The sequence below is a fragment of the Lithobates pipiens genome, unplaced genomic scaffold, assembly GCF_037356315.1.
Source record: "Lithobates pipiens isolate NorthernLeopardFrog02 unplaced genomic scaffold, aLitPip1_a1.2 Scaffold_11, whole genome shotgun sequence".
In the NCBI taxonomy this organism is placed as follows: Eukaryota; Metazoa; Chordata; class Amphibia; order Anura; family Ranidae; genus Lithobates; species Lithobates pipiens.
Window position 1 is genome coordinate 4,077,245 of NW_027507696.1, and position 14,664 is coordinate 4,091,908.

The 14,664-nt window shown below is 43.0% G+C and overlaps 1 protein-coding gene across 2 annotated transcripts in view; it reads right to left on the reverse strand.

Annotated features, from left to right (window-relative positions):
• GPSM1 (G protein signaling modulator 1) overlaps nt 1-14,664 on the reverse strand; it is a 391,197-nt gene that overhangs the window by 103,373 nt on the left and 273,160 nt on the right. The window lies entirely within an intron of this gene.

Below are 14,664 nucleotides of genomic sequence, written 5' to 3' on the forward strand. Positions count from 1 at the left end.
CATCCGTTCAGGTCCGCCTGAAAAACTGACAGGCGGACCTGAACGGATCGTCCGTGTGAAAGGGGCCTTATATTCCTCGTTGCTGGCAGTTTCCATAGTGCGTTTGGGCATGTGAAGCCCACAAGCACCATCTTCCGGGCTCTGGTGCAGCCGAGTGACCAACATGCACACCACCCATTCTCGCGCATGTGCCGTACACTGCTGACGTTGCCATCACAACAGGCAGCGTCGTCGGAAGTGCCCGTCTCCGTTATAATGGCAACGAAGCCCTAGGCGCTCCCCAGTGACTCCTAGGAAATGACAAGCATCTCCCAGAAGAACCAGTGAGCACGGGCGTCAAGGGAAATGACGTCAGGCGCCAGGGAGAGGAAGAAGCAGATTACGAGGGACCCCCTAGCAACAGTCATGAAAAGGGGAGCAAAAACATTTTTAGGAGTGGAACTCCAGTTTAAGTATACATTCTTTCTAGTGTTTTGGGCAAAAAATGTTTACAAATGTAAACGCACCTAAACACGTGTACAATATGCTCCATATGGGCATTTTTTCTGCTGTTTTTTCTGCCAGCAGTTCTGCCATTTTTTTTTTGCTTCCTAGTGCGCATGAACCCTCAATGTCAGATATCCCACACCAGCATGTGGGCAGGAGAATCAATGCAGTTTTGAGAAAACACAGCGTGTATGGGTCCTGTATTGCTTTGCTGCCTTCCTGTCATTGTATCAGGAGAACTGAGAGCAGCCCTGTATAGAAAAAGGGAAGCTGGCTGGGTTTTGTGAAATTGGGCATCCTCAGGCTCCTTGCGTTACATAAGATATATGACAATAGCTGGTAGATTTAGAGCTACAAGAGAGGCAAAATAAGCTGTTACCTTCTGCATTGAACTATTTTGTAATTGTAATCCCATTATAATGTAAATACATGGGGTTGAATATGCTTGGGATGGTTTATAGCCCTTAGCCCTTGTACACACGGGTCGGACATTCCAACAACAAAATCCATCGGATTTTGGCCCGAAACTAGTGTTTGCATACACACAGTCAGACAAAGTTGTCGGAAAATCCGATCGTTCAGAACGTGATGACGTTATTTAGTTTTGACGGGACTATGTTCAGGCTAGTAGCCAAAAGCTTTGGTCTAGGAATTTAATCTGAGCATGCGTGGCCAAGCTCTCAAACTTTGTCCGTCTGACATTCCAACGGAAACAGTCTGATGGAGCCCACACACGGTCGGATTATCCGACAACACGGTCCGATCGGACATTTTCCTTCCGAATTTCCGACCGTGTGTACAAGGGCTTACAGCTCAGTGCAAGTTACAGCAGGGGTATAGAATTAAAATTCACTGAGGTCCAGTCAGCAAAATTTTCTTCCAGAAGAGGTCTGAATCTCATGCTTGTGTTATTACTCAGCCCACCCTTCACATCACAAGGACCCCCATTTACATCGCAATGCAATATTTACATCAGAGTGCAATCTTTTACATCACAGCCCCCCTATGCAACAGTCTCCTATCTTCACATCGCAGTTCCCTCCTTTCCACTACAGTCCCCCCCTTTTAAATCACAGCCCCCCCTTCGCAACAAAGTCCCAATCTTTATATTACAGTTTCCCCCTTTGCAACATAATCCCCATCTTTATATCATGGTTCCACCGGTTTGCATTGCAGTCCCCCCTTTGCATCGTAGTCCCTCATCTTTACATCACAGTCCCCATCATAAAAGTCACCCCCCCCCCTTTTTGCAACACAATTACTGCTTTACTTTATAGCACCTCCTTTACATCACAGCCCCCCCATTTATATAATGTCCCCCATTTACATCACAGCCCTGGCCACATCAAACACAATTAGCACTCCCCCATTACATCATAGCACCCCTGTTACATCTCAGAGCCCCCCCTTTACATAGCGGTCCACCATTTACATAACTGCCTGCCTTAACAGCACAGCTTCCTTTCCTATACATCAGTATGCTCGTCCCTCCCCTTCCTGTCCTACCATTCTTAGTAGAGAGCAGGAGGTGCTATTGGTCTAGATGGAAAACAGAAGCATACTATTTCTCCTGTTAACAATTGGGTGATTTATTGATAGGGCCGCCCTGCGTTGTAGCAACCAATCAGCCACTTGAAAAGTGGAGCAGCTCCTACTCTCCATGCAGACCAATCACACTTCCTACTCTGCTGTCAAGATGACAGCAGTGGCAGGAGGAACAAAAGAACAAACAGGCAGATAAATGGTGCAGGCCGTGACGGTCCAGGCTGGACTGTCACCCCGTGCAGGTCTGGACCGCGGTCCACCATTTAGTGATGCAGGGATATGCAATTAGTGGACCTCCACCTGTTGCAAAACTACAAGCCCCATCATGCCTCTGCCACTGGGTCTCATGCTTGTGGCTGTCAAGTGTCTTGCTATGCCTCATGGGACTTGTAGTTCTGCAACAGCTGGAGGTCCGCTAATTGCATATCCCTGGTCTACAGGTATGTTGCATTTCACAAGTCAAATGGTGCCTGAAGCCATTATTTTTTATAATGTATCAAACACACAGAGAAGGAAGGTGCAGTCATTCAAGCTTGTCCACGTATTTCTCTCTGTAAAAAAATGGGCTTGTCCAAGGTCAACATTTCCTAAGGACAAATATAAAAAACAGACCTCCCCTGCATTGCCTGATTTGTTTAAAAACATTTATGCAAAAACACACAGGCCTATTTCCAAATAGTCTAAACATATTACAGACCCAAAAATCTAAAGGACATAATCTAAATTTCCTCTTTGCCTCTGGTGACTTTTTAATCAACTGACAAAAACAAAACTGAGCGTTCCAGTTATAGATGGAGACGTGGTCTAAATGACACACCGGCTTCTAACATCTTCAAGGCACTTCAATGGTCACTTTATTTACAAAGTCACCAGAGAAAATGTTCAAGGTGAAAATGTAGACTTGAACATTCTTTAGTTTTTTTTTTGTATGTCAAACTTTGGATGTTAGCTGCCTAGCTACTGAAATCTCTAGCACGGAATTGTATTATTTATTGGCCAGAGAAAATGTGACATATCTGTGTAGCTCAGTGTCCCCTTTATCAAACTCCTGGCTCTGACCACTCCCACCTCGCAGTCTCGCACCTTTCGCCGCACTCTCCATAAAGTTAAAGAAATGAGGGAGGGACTTCATCATACATAGTAGCTGGGAAACCAGGTGCAGATATAAAAACTGGTATGTTACTTCAGCTTGGAACATCCACCCAAACCTGAATCATTTTTTGGTTGGTATGACTTACTAAGAAAAAAAAAAAGTTGTTTTTCCGCTGACAAAATGATGTTTACTCTTTCAGGATCTAAGACACAGTACAGAACACGTCTGCAGATAAGTTTTGTCTGAGGTATTGGCTTACTTTCAGAAAAAAATTAAATTCATGCGCTCACAAAAACGACATTTCTAAAACCGTTTCTCTGCTGTCGCTCTGGAAGAGACAATTAAGGCAGAAAAGGCATATTAGAACAAATTTGTGGCTTGTCTGTCCACCGTTTGTCTATTTGTTGAAGGTGGTTCTTAACCACTTGCTTACTGGGCACTTAAACACCATTCTGCCCAGACCAATTTTCAGCTTTCGGTGCTCTCACACTTTGAATGACAATTACTCAGTCATGCAACACTGTACCCAAATGAATTTTTTGTCCTTTTTTTCCCACAAATAGAGATTTCTTTTGGTGGTATTTGATCACCTCTGGGGTTTTTATTTTTTGCGCTATAAATGAAAAAAGACCGAAAATTTTGAAAAAAAAACGCATATTTCTTTGTTTCTGTGACAGAATTATGCAAATTATTAATTTTTCTTCATACATTTTGGCCACAATTTATACTGCTACATATCTTTGGTAAAAATAACCCAAATTAGTGGATATTATTTGGTCTTTGTGAAAGTTAGAGAGTCTACAAGCTGTGGTGCGAATCGCACAAAATTGATCACATCTGATGTACTGGTGGCCTATCTCGCTTCTTGTGACCCGAACAAGTCAGGAAAGTACAAATACCCCCCAAATCACCCCTTTTTGGAAAGTAGACATTCCAAGGTATTTAGTAAGAGGCATGGTGAGGTTTTTGATGTTGTCATTTTTTTCCCACAATTCTTTGCAAAATTAAGATTTTTCATTTTTTTTTTTTCTCCACAAAATTGTCATTGTAATAGGTTATTTCTCTCACATGGCATGTGTATACCACAAATGACACCCCCAAAAAATTCTGCTACTCCTCCTGAGTATTACAATACCACATGTGTGGGACTTTTTCACAGCCTGGCCACATAGAGAGGCCCAACATGCAGGAAGCGCCATCACGTGTTCTAGGAACATAAATTACACATCTAACTTGCTGACTATTTATTACACTTTTGAAGCACCAGGACAATGACACGTGACACTGATGACAGATGGCACTGATACGTGGCAATGATGACACTTATACATGGCACTGATGACACGTGGCACTGATGACAGATGGCACTAATATGTGGCACTGACAGATGGCACTAATATGTGGCACTGATGACAGGTGGCACTAATATGTGGCACTGATGACACGTGGCACTAATACGTGGCACTGATGACAGATGGCACTAATACGTGGCACTAATACGTGCCACCGATGACAGATGGCACTAATACATGGCACCGATGACGCGTGACACTGATGACAGATGGCACTGATAAGTGGCATTGATGACACGTGACAACAGATGGCACGTGACACTGACAGGTGGCACTGATGACAAATGGCACTGATACGTGGCACTGATGACAGATGGCACTAATACGTGGCACTGATGACAGATGGCACTATGTGGCACTGATGACACGTGGCACTGATGACAGATGGCACTTATACGTGGCACTGATGACAGATGGCACTGGGGGCAGGTGGCACTGGGGTGGATGGCACTGGGGTGGATGGCACTGGGGTGGATGGCACTGGGGCAGGATGGCACTGCTGGGGGAGGATGGATGGCACTGCTGGGGGAGGATGGATGGCACTGCTGGGGGAGGATGGCACTTTTTTTTTTACTTTTTTTTTTTTTTTTTTTTACAGATCGAAGCAGAACGGCTGCCGCTGCAGCCGTTCATCTCTCCCCTCTCACACTCTGTGTGAGGAGGGGGAGCGGCGCTGAGAGATGATCTCATATGTTTACATATGAGATCATCTCCCATTGGACACGCCGATCACGCTGTAAACGGCCGCTGTGATTGGCCGTTTACAGCGATCTGTGTTTGCCTGTCCCCGGGGGACACGGCGAACACAGAACTTCCGCGATGCGCGCCCGCGGCGGCGCGCATTGCGGAAGTAAACAATAGGACGTCCAGGGACGGCCACCCGGACGAACGCGCCTGCTCTACGGCCGTCATTCGGCTATAGGGCGGGCGCGAGGTGGTTAAAGTGGTTGTAAACCCTCCCCCACAACTTTGTCCCATGTAAATCAGCATAAAAAACCCTAATGAACACTGCTTGTAGATATCTCCTTACTTGCTTAGTATTGTTGTAATCCTTGTTGTTCTGTAGAATTAAGTCACTGAGCATGCCCAGATCTCCCCTGATTTACGGCACACTCTCTATGTACTTATCTATCTGTTAGCAGGACTTCCAACGGCACACAACACTGAACTCCCAGGAGACCTCAGAATCAATCATTCAGAGCTTCCTCCTACACACCATGTGACCTCACATACAGTGTAAACTTGGCCATTACTGCAGTCTTATCAGCTGAAGCTGATAAGACTAACAAAGGGAAACATTAGAGATCGGCACAAGTAAATACTATGAAATAAACAAGTCAGCTATGAATGGGGAAGCAGGGTTGCCATAGAAACGTTGCATTGAGAAGGAGGCTTCGTTAACAGTACAGGAAGTGCTCAATGTAAGGGCAGAAATACACTCCACTGTGGACTCAGAAAACAATACTTAAGATGGCGCTGCCTAACCCCTGGAAACAAGTTTTTTAAAGTTTCTTTAAACAATAAGTAATATGCGATTTGGGCTGGATTACAGTGGCTATAGTCTGATAATTACTTATTATAATGGAATAAAGGAAGAGAAGCATCAGAGTGGGAGAGTTTACTTCCTCTTTAAGTCCTGAGCATACAGCGGTGTTGGCAAAACCTGGGGCTAACGAGAAACATTGCACAGCTTGCCTGAGGGTTCCCAGACATTGCAGGTGACTTTCTAATGAATCTGACAGCAAACAACATTCTGAAAAGTATATGTATACCATAAATGTACAGTTTAACCCAACTGTTAATTCTTGCTGTCTGACCTGCACTACAAAATTGATTTAGGTTGTTATGGGCAACACAAAAACCTCTCTCTTTTTTTTAGGTCTACATATAAAGGAAATCTGCTGAATGTAAATAATCCTATATTGGTAAATTAATACACTATATTACCAAAAGTATTGTGACATCTGCCTTTACACACACATGAACTTCAATGGTATGCCAGTCTTAGTCGGGTTCAGTATTGAGTTGGCCCACTCTTTGCGGCTATAATAGCTTCAACTACTCTGGGAAGACCGTCCACAAGGTTTAAGAGTGTGTCTATGGGAATGTTTGACCATGGTTTCAGAAGCACATTTGCGAGGTTAGGCACTGGTGTGGGCGAGAAGGCCTGGCTTGTCTCCGCTCTAATTCATCCCAAAGGTGTTCTATCGGGTTGAGGTCAGGACTCAACCTGTGCAGACCAGTCAAGTTTGTCCATTCCAAGCTCACTCATCCATGTCTTTATGGACCCTGCTTTGTGCGCAGTCATGTTGGAAAGGGAAGGGGCCATCCCCAAACTGTTCCCACAAAGTTGGGAGCATGAAATGATCCAAAATGTCTTTGTATCCTGAACTGGATCTAAGGGGCTAAGCCCAACCCCTGCAAAACAACCCCACACCATAATCCCAACTCCACCAAATGATTTGGACCAGTGCACAAAGCAAGGTCCATAAAGACATAGTTGAGCAAGTTTAGGGTGGAGGAACTTGACTGGTTTGCACCTCAACCTGATTGAAAACCTTTGGGATGAATTAGAGCGGAGACTGCAAGCCAGGCCTTCTCGTCTACATCAGTGCCTAATTTCAACAAATGCACTTCTGGAAGAACGGTCAAACATTTCCATAAACACACTCCAAAAACTTGTGGACGGCCTTCCTAGAAGAGTGGAAGCCGTTCTAGCTGCAAAGGGTGGGCCAACTCAATACTGAACCCTACAAACTAAGACTAGGATGCCATTAAAGTTCATGTGCATGTAAAGGCAGACGTCCCGATACTTTGGTAATATAGTGTATTTCAAAGTCATTGCTTCTGTATGTTGTTTAATAAAAATCAAAGGACAGCCATATTTGTACACTACGTGGTGATCTTTTCTCACAGCCAGTCTGCCAGACAGGATCAGGAACAGGTTACTCTCCAGTGTCTCTAACAGTGTAAACACAAACCATATCCTTGGCCATGTGATCTTTGCCTAGACTTTGAGTTACAGTAGGAAGCAAGATGGAGGGACCCTTCTCCTCATAATAATGTCATTTGATAAGGCTAACATTTTGTGTGTTGATTCAGGTAAATCTTTAATGACAGACCTATTTTATGAGGGTTTTGCTTTGCTCAATCTGTCTGTATCTTTCACACATCACATTCTCCCCCCCCCCCCCCCAGCCTGTTGTCACTATGGTACTTGAATTTTCTGCATTGTTCTATAATATGTATCCAATTGTCTCATAAACCCGCAAGATAATTATGTCCTTTCATAGAAATACAACTATCATCTCATTGTGTGAATAATTAGCATGTAACTCAAACGTACTCCTTCCTCTGTTCCAGCTCACCTCTTGTTTAACTCATTTGATACAATTATTATCTTTTCTCTAATGGAAGGACACAGCTGAGCGCAGTTATTGTAGAAAAGGAATGGAGTCTGCAAAACGAAAACATCTAAATGCTGATTAAAAATAAACATCAAAGGCATAGGTTTCACTGCTTATACCTACAAAAATCTACAACATGACCAATTACCAAGCAAACAAGAATGTTACTAATTTACAATTTACTGATTCAAGAGACACTCTGCTTTATTAGAAATTCAATGCGTTCAGTGATAAAAGCGTTCCCATTGGCTGATTATTGTTGTACTGTGCGCAATGTATGGTTAGTTGGTACCTGGAACTCAGGAGCACAACACTGCTAAAAAAATATTATTCAATCTTTCCACATTTTGGGGAAAAAGCTATTGATTTGGTGACAGTTGCAAGGGAAGGCTGGTAGAAGCCAATAAATCAATATCTAATCGTGTGTCAGGGCTGGCTTAGCCCTTCCTCCTCTGGGCTTGGCCGCTCAGCTGTCGGCTAATTGCCAGCTCTCTTCTCTTTCCACAGTTACCAGCTGTTCCCGATGATGCTCGTCTGACCTGCCTATTTAAAGCCTTCCAGCTCACTTCTCCTTTGCCTTTGCGTTGGTCACATCACAAGGAACCATCTCCTGCTGTTTGTTTCAAGACTGGCTTGCTGACATCCCTCCTGGCTTCTTATCCTGCTTGCAGTTGCTCTCCTTGGATCCCTGACTTCAGCCCTGGCTGATTACCCGATCTGGTTATTGAACTTTGGACTGGCTGATTACCCGATCTGGTTATTGAACTTTGGACTGGCTGACTACCCGATCTGGTTACTGGACTCTGGCTATGCTTGACTACGCTTTTTCTATTTATCTTTTTATTTTTATTAATAAACAAGTGTGATTTAATTTTACTTCTGTCTCAGTCTTATTCATGGTTTCTGACATCGTGGAAAAGCCCTTTAAATATGCCAATTGCCACATTAAATGAAGCATTTTATTTTACTATTTTACATTTTCTCAACATGTCATCAGTTCCCAGTAGATTAAACAACAGTTTACTGGTCCGGGTGCAAAATGGTTTCCTTGTGTAACATTAAAAGGTACACTTTAAATTATAGCTGATAAAAATATTACCTTCCAGCATACAGCAATGTGATTTAAAGGAGATTTGAATCTATTTTTAATGCTGTGATCTCACAGTCTGGCGACTACACACGCACAAATGCATGAGATGATTTGCAGGAAATAAAAGTGAGTTTTATGCTCTAGATTTGACATTCATAAATTATACACAAACGTGAGACAATAAAATACAGTCATCCTATCAAAACATCACTGAAGGATAATTTTCTGTGTATACAAATAGATTTAACCACTTGCCGACCACTTAACATACTTGTACTGCGGCAGGTTGGCTCTATTGCACGAAATCATGTACCTGAACATCATTTCATGCAATAGACACTGGGGGGCATGTGCGCTTCGCCGAAGGTGCAATTGCACACTGATTGGACAGAGGGGGAGCCAATCATTGTTCCTGAGAGAGACAGAATGGCGATCTGCCTATGTAAACAAGGCAGATCGCTGTTCTGACAGGGGAGAAGATAGAGACCTTGTGTTCCTGCTAAGCAGGAATACCGATCTGTCTTCACCCAGTCAGAGCATGCACCAGCTAGGCACACACATAACCCTTTGATCGCCCCTGATGTTAACCCCTTCCCTGCCATTGTCAGTACAGTCATATTGCATATTCTTAGCACTGATCACTGTAATAATGTCCTTGGCCCCAAAAAAATGTCAGGTGTCCGATTTGTTCACCGCAGTCCCACTAAAAATCGCTGATCGCCACTATTACTAGTAAGAAAAAAATCTATTAAATGCCATAAAAATATCCCATAGTTTGTAAACGCAATAACTTTTGCTCAAACCAATCAATATAGGCTTATTGGGATTTTTTTTTTTTTTACTAAAAATATGTAGCAGAATACATATTGGCCTAAATTGATGAAGAAATTAAATTTTTTTAATTTTTTTTTTATTGGATGTTTTATATGTATTTGAAGCAATACTTAATGTTAGGCACTTATTATTCATACTTAAAGGGGTTGTAAACCCTCAAGGTTTTTCACCTTAATGCATTCTATGTCTATTGACACAGGCAGCAGGACTCAGCCCTGTGTCATTGGATTTGATTGACAGTGGAAGCCAATGACTGCGCTGCTATCAATCTATCCAATCGGGACACAAGACACCAGTCGGGGTGGTGTGCTTGTTACCGTTGTGGGGATTGCAGGGCTCGGGTAAGTAAAAGGGGGGCTCGGGGGGCTGCTGCACAACAGGAGGTTTTTTACCTTAATGTATAGAATACATTAAAGTGAAAAATGCAGAGGGTTTACAACCCCTTTAAAGTGGAAGTAAACCCAGATGGGTTTTACTTCCTCTTTTGCTCCGTGCAAACCCTGCAAATTAAAAACAAAATGGGCTAGTATGCATCGCATACTAGCCCATTATGTGACACTTACTTGCAAACAAAGCCTGCGCTGTCCCGTCCATCTTCACCCCTCTTCCGGGGCCACGGACACCGGCTCTGTGACTGGCCGGAGCCACGGGAATCTTCGGTCCTGGACACGCTGGTGAAGAAACGCCACAGAGGTCTGTTTCTTCACAGCGCATGCGCCGATGACATTGGCGCACTACAAGGCACATTTTTTTTACTAGATATTTCCACTACCTATTGGTAAGCCTTACTCTAGGCTTACCTGTAGATAAAAGTAAGACAAATGGGTTTACAACCACTTTAACTACAAGAGCGTAATTTTTAAGATAGAAAACCAAACATGTCAATATAAAGTGCATACACAGAGCAAGTAAGAAGTGGCTTGTATTGCTCATCCTTGGACTGTAACTTCAGGGGCACTATCAAGGATCTGGTTCATTTGATTTAAAGCGGGGTTCCACCCTAAAGTGGAACTTCTGCTGATTGGAACCCTCCCCCCCCTCCGGTGTCACAATTGGCACCTTTCAGGGGGGAGGGGGGTGCAGATACCTGTCAAAGACAGGTATTTACACCCACTTCCGGGCATAGACTCCCACAGGAGCCTATGCCTCTTCCTGTCCCTGCGCCCTGTCTGCAGGGACACACACGGGTCCTAGAGACAGCGCGGACAATTCCTATTGCGCTGCGCGACTCGCGCATGCGCAGTAGGGAACCGGGAAGTGAAGCCACAGTGCTTCACTTCCTGATTCCCTCACATAGAATGGTGGCGGCAGCAGCTGAGAGCCGAGCGATCGATCGGCCTCGGCTGCCGACATCGCTGGACCCCGGGACAGGTGAGTGTCTATTTATTAAAAGTCAGCAGCTGCAGTATTTATAGCTGCTGGCTTTTAATATTTTTTTCCACAGTGCAATCCCACTTTAATGTGGTTTTGCTTATGTTTTTCAGAAATTTTAGGATGTCTCATATTAAGGTTAATAATGAAACTATTATTATTATTTTGTCATTTTGCAAAGCTGTAGTCAAAACATTCAAAAGGATAAAATTGTGCATTAATGTTTGCTAACTGAGTGGGGTAATTTTATCTTGGCTTGGTATAACCTGGGTCAAGTGATTTAAGTGACAGAAAAAAAATGTAGGAAGATTTACAAATATCTTCCATCTAGATGGAAATTTATTAAAGCAATTTCACACAAAGTAACTTTTGAGTTATATACATCTTCTTTAATGTATTACAATTTTTTTTTTTTTTTTGCAGTCATTTCCTTGGAGTGTGTATCAACCCCGAATAAGCTGCTCTCAGGAACTCAAAGAAACCAGCATTTAGCTTTAGTAACAATTTAATGATGAGCGTCACCTTTCATCCCTCTATTAGCATAATCCAGCGTTGTTATCCGCACCTTTGTTGTAGTTCGTTTAATGGTTAAATGAGAAATCCTCCTCACTTTAAATGCTCACCCGGCAATTACTGACGTGTCATTCTGATCTCTGTAACATGCCTGGGTGTGCTGCACAAAGTCAACTGTTTTCTTTTTTTTTGTTGCTAAAATTGAAGTTGTGGGTAAATGCAGCTTCCACAAAAGGTAGTGTCACTGGAGACTGGTACAATTAAGGCTTTTAAGACATAACTCACTTTTGTTTTAACACCATGTCTGAAACAACCTGACTGATAACTGACATAGCAGAATCTCATGTCCACTGCTCGATGATACATTTTCTACTCAAATAAAGAACTGATTCAAACCTCCATCAACACCCCATTGGTTAGCACCTCATCCCGATTAGAATATCAAATAATTTTTTGGAAAAAAACAAACCAGGGAAATGGGACATTAATGGTGCAATACTTAAAAAAGAAATATATATATATAAAAAAAGTTTATAAATATTTTATTATAACAATCCCATAAAAACAAAGGTCATCCTTTATAGTGATAAATGGCGGTGAATGGGTTGGTGAAATAAGGGTGAGCATGTCTATCCATCTGGAGCCCTACTCATGCCTTGTATTAATTATGTATATGTCTTATTATGTATACAAAGCTATGTAAAATTGTCTAAAGTATTGGACTTGGCAAAATTAACTTATGTTTTTCTTTATTGTTTGACTTTGTTATCTTGGTAGTTGGCATATCCTCTGATGAAGCAATAAGCGAAACATGTCGGGATAAACCAATCACAACTACCTCAATCATACCTCTTTCTGGATCGCAAGTTGTATAGAAAATATTTTGTATGACTATAAAGGATGACCTTTGTTTTTATGGGATTGTTATAATAAAATATTTATAAACTTTTTTTATATATATATTTCTTTTTTGAGTATTGCACCATTAATGTCCCATTTCCCTGGTTTGGTTTTTTCCAAAAAATTCTTTGATACATTTTCTAACTCCAGGATGTGGCCTTTGTTCCTGGGAAGACGCATTACTGTGCACAATGCCATGGAGGTCAACTCTAACTTGGAACCAGCAATGGAGGTCAACTCTAACTTGGGTCCAGCACCTCTTCCTGGTGTTGGGCAGTAATAGACTCCAGTGTCCGAGGGCAACTTCAGCTGTGGCTAATATGACAGTTTCTCTTTAGAGCCGGATCACACAGGGGCGACTAAGATCCGACTTCAAGTCGCCCCAAGTCACCTCAGGTCGCACAACATGTAGAAATCAATGTAAGTGAATGAGAGCCGTCTTAATGCACACTACTGAAGTCGCTCCGATTTCAGAAAAGGTTCCTGTACTACTTCAATCCGACTTGTAGGCGACTGGTACCCATTGATTTCAATGGAGGTCGACTCCAAGTCGGATCTCCGTCTACACGGAGGCGACTCTCAGAGAATTATCAGCTCTCAAAAGGAGTTCCCCCCTGAGAGCTCATTCTCTGATTGGCCACGGCAAGTCGTGTTGCCCCTGTGTGAACCGAGCCTTAATGTCCTGTTTTTGCATTTAAAGAGGAAGTAAACCCTGATGGGTTTACTTCCTCTTTGATTCCCTGCAAAGGTAAAAGCATAATGGACTACTATGCATTGCATAGTAGCCCATTATGTGTCACTTACCTGACACAGGAGCCAGCGAAGTCACCACTGTCCCCTGTAGTCCGGAGCATCCATCTTCTCGGTGGGTCTCGCTGCTCCGCCGCTGTCATTTGACGAAGCTGCGATGACGTCACTCCCGTGCATGCACACGGGAGCCGCCACTCGCGGCATATCGCCGTTGACAGCGGCGCGCTAAGTGCGCCTGCGCGCCGCTATCTACGGCGCATGCGTATCAACAGAAAAACCGGGTCCCCAAAGACAGGTAACCCTGGAAGAAAGTGAGGCTCACTGAGAGACAAACGACCACAAATACATGAATATTTAGAAAATGTAATTCAAAAATAATTCTCATAAGATACTACCTATCATATATTGAGTACAAAATTAATTTAAATACCACTAAAACACGTTGAACAAAAGTGTGTAGAAGGGCCACCTTTAAAAAAAACCTATAAAGTTGCCTGTTGGAGATCGAGAAACAATCCTTGATCCCAACCGGCACTAACATGGGAGGAACACATACACACAACAACAGTGCTTGCATAGAACATATAACACACAACGTCCGGACGCCAGTGGGATCCGAAACTGGCCCCAAACATGCGCCAAGTGGCTGACACCAGCCTGCACCCGGCAATATGGGGCCAGAGTCGGACCCCCCCCCCCCCCCCGGTGGCTCGAGCCGAGAAAGAAAAGTGATAGTATAGTCAGAAGCTGGCCAGAGAAGCAGTCATTCAAATAACTGGAATCATATTCCTAAATGCTGTACACAGCCCTACTGGTAACATTCAAAAAATCTCAAGGCTCAATATAGTGTCCAAAATTCTTATCTCCAGTATGGGTAGTCACTGTGATATCGTGGGACAAAGCACAGCAATAGATCAAAAGAAGAGTCTGTGGGGGCACTATAGCCTGAAACACAGCATTATGTATCCATATCGGAGTGCGCCGTAGACAGCGGTGCCTGTATTTCGGCAAATATCTCCTAAACCGTGTAGGTTTAGGAGATATTTCTTGGACCTACAGGTAAGCCTTAATCTAGGCTTACCTGTAGGTCAAAGTTGGTTGTAAGGGTTTACAACCACTTTAAGTTTTTTTGTGTGTATGTATATATATATATATTGGTAAAAGCCTCCTGCTACAGTTTTCTGACTTTCTTTGCATTGTTCAAATGCTAACAGGTGAACAGGTATAATAAATGAATATAAACCCAATACAATATGACAACAAAACATCCTTCCACTGACAAAGCCAAGAAAAAAAAGTTGCAGATAACAAATCACCAGTCAG